Here is a 2014-nt window from a genome sequence, read left to right on the forward strand (position 1 = left end):
GTTATGTAGTAGTCTCGTGCAGCCAGCCCCTCCTCCTTTTAACTTTCGTTAATTAATTAATTAAATAATTAATTAATTTACTTAATTAATTAACTAAGGCCCATTCTATCAGGACCTGTTTTTGCAGCTTTCTAATTACAGCCTACTGGTCGGTAATGACACCACTTCTCATTTGTCGGAATAGCTTCATTTGCATCTGCGCTAATGGAGTATGCACGGTGTCGGCTAGACCTCATACCTCACTTTTAGCACCCACATCCGGGGCTCGGGTAATTAGCAAAGCGAAGCGACCGCTATCTTTTTGGTCTGGAAGTTCGAGGCTGAAACGACGGCGTGCTATTTGTTTCGGACATTGGTATCTTGTAGTTGTCTCAATTGGTTAGTTATGACAGTTTAGTTCATCAATACAACTGATCTGCAACTTGCTTTGTCTTAGCCCATGATAGAAGATAGTGGGCGTGCCTCTATTGTTGGTGACGAAACTGTCATTCACACAATAAACTACACAGAATACAATTACTACGAGCCTTCCAAAGAGGCTATGTAACAGTATAGTAATGCTGTTTATTAAAGTAATAACGTTCATTCATGTTTATAGTTTTGTCCAGCCATCCTTTCCATGGAGTCATTTGGATGTTACTTTCACTTGGAATTATTGGCAACATATTGGTAGTGGTGTGGAGATTTACACAGATAAGAGGTCAGAGATCGTCTCCTCTCTCAATCCTCATCATCATGCTTGCAGTTTCAGACTTCGTATATTCTGTTCACTTGATTCTTCTCGAGAGTTTGGTTGTTGATCTAGCCAGCTCAGTTGACGTACGCCAGTATCAGTTTTGGATAGACATGTCTCTTTGTAATGTGTGCACTGCAAGTTCATGGCTGTCTTGGTTTACTTTCTCCACAGCTCTGGACAACTTTCAATATTGCAGTTTACTCGTTTCAAGCAATAACCAAATGTTGTCCTCGTAGTTGCTGTTCACTGCATTGCAAGAATAATCTAGTTGTCACAATCGTATGCCAAATTTTGTTTATAAGTGCCTGTAATGGGGTGAACTTTCATTTTGGCTTCATGATAGTCTGTCCATTGTATGACAGACGTTTGGTTTCAGACAGTTTTAATGACACATTCTTTAATAGTTACTCAGGACCTGAACAAACTGTTGAAATTTTTGAAAGCTCTATTTGGCCACAGTCAAACGAATATTCGCTTTGCTTCAATAAAACTGATTCACAAAGACATAGAAACCATACTACAATCACGGATGAAAATCACTGCAGAAATTACCACATTTTATGATCATGGTAACTTTCACTTTGTGAGAGAATCACAGTGTGTCTAAATACTATTCTTATATTGTCATGTGCTGTTCTTCTTCTTTGGTGTGCCTAAAGCGACCTAAAGCAGTTTCTCAAGCAAACATAACACAAAGTGACATGCAATGGCGTTTGAATGGAATTGTTTTCTTACACACTCTCTGTTGTATTCCTGTGACTGTATTGCAGTGGATGGACTTTACTGACTTTAGGGTTTCTTGGGCGAACAATTTGACTGCGGCGAGTGTTTTGCTCATCTCAATCAGTCCAGCAGCTAATCCTCTCTTATACACTCTAACAGGAAAAAACTGTTTACATTTAATATGCAAGTGTTGGAGATGCGACCTATCTGTGAGACAAAACAGTTCCAAGTACCGTGATGATCATATTAGAGGAGTTGAATGTTGCAGCTGTATTCCATGTGTTCGATGTGTTCACCAAGATGATGATTATTGCAATACTGAAGAAACTTGCGCTTGGAATTCTGATCAAAGCAGACTCCTGCCGACTCCCAATGATTCAAGTGAAACTATCTAGCAAATATTTGCCGTCGGATAGAGCAACCGTTACGACAGCTAGACTAACTGTATACATGTCAATGCGTGTAGTCGTATTTTGCAAGCTTTGCTGATTAGATTGACAATGTGTGCATGCTCAGTAAGAATGTTTGAACACAAGCATGACTTTTAATTATCGG

This window comes from Corticium candelabrum, chromosome 2 (assembly GCF_963422355.1).
Source record: "Corticium candelabrum chromosome 2, ooCorCand1.1, whole genome shotgun sequence".
In the NCBI taxonomy this organism is placed as follows: Eukaryota; Metazoa; Porifera; class Homoscleromorpha; order Homosclerophorida; family Plakinidae; genus Corticium; species Corticium candelabrum.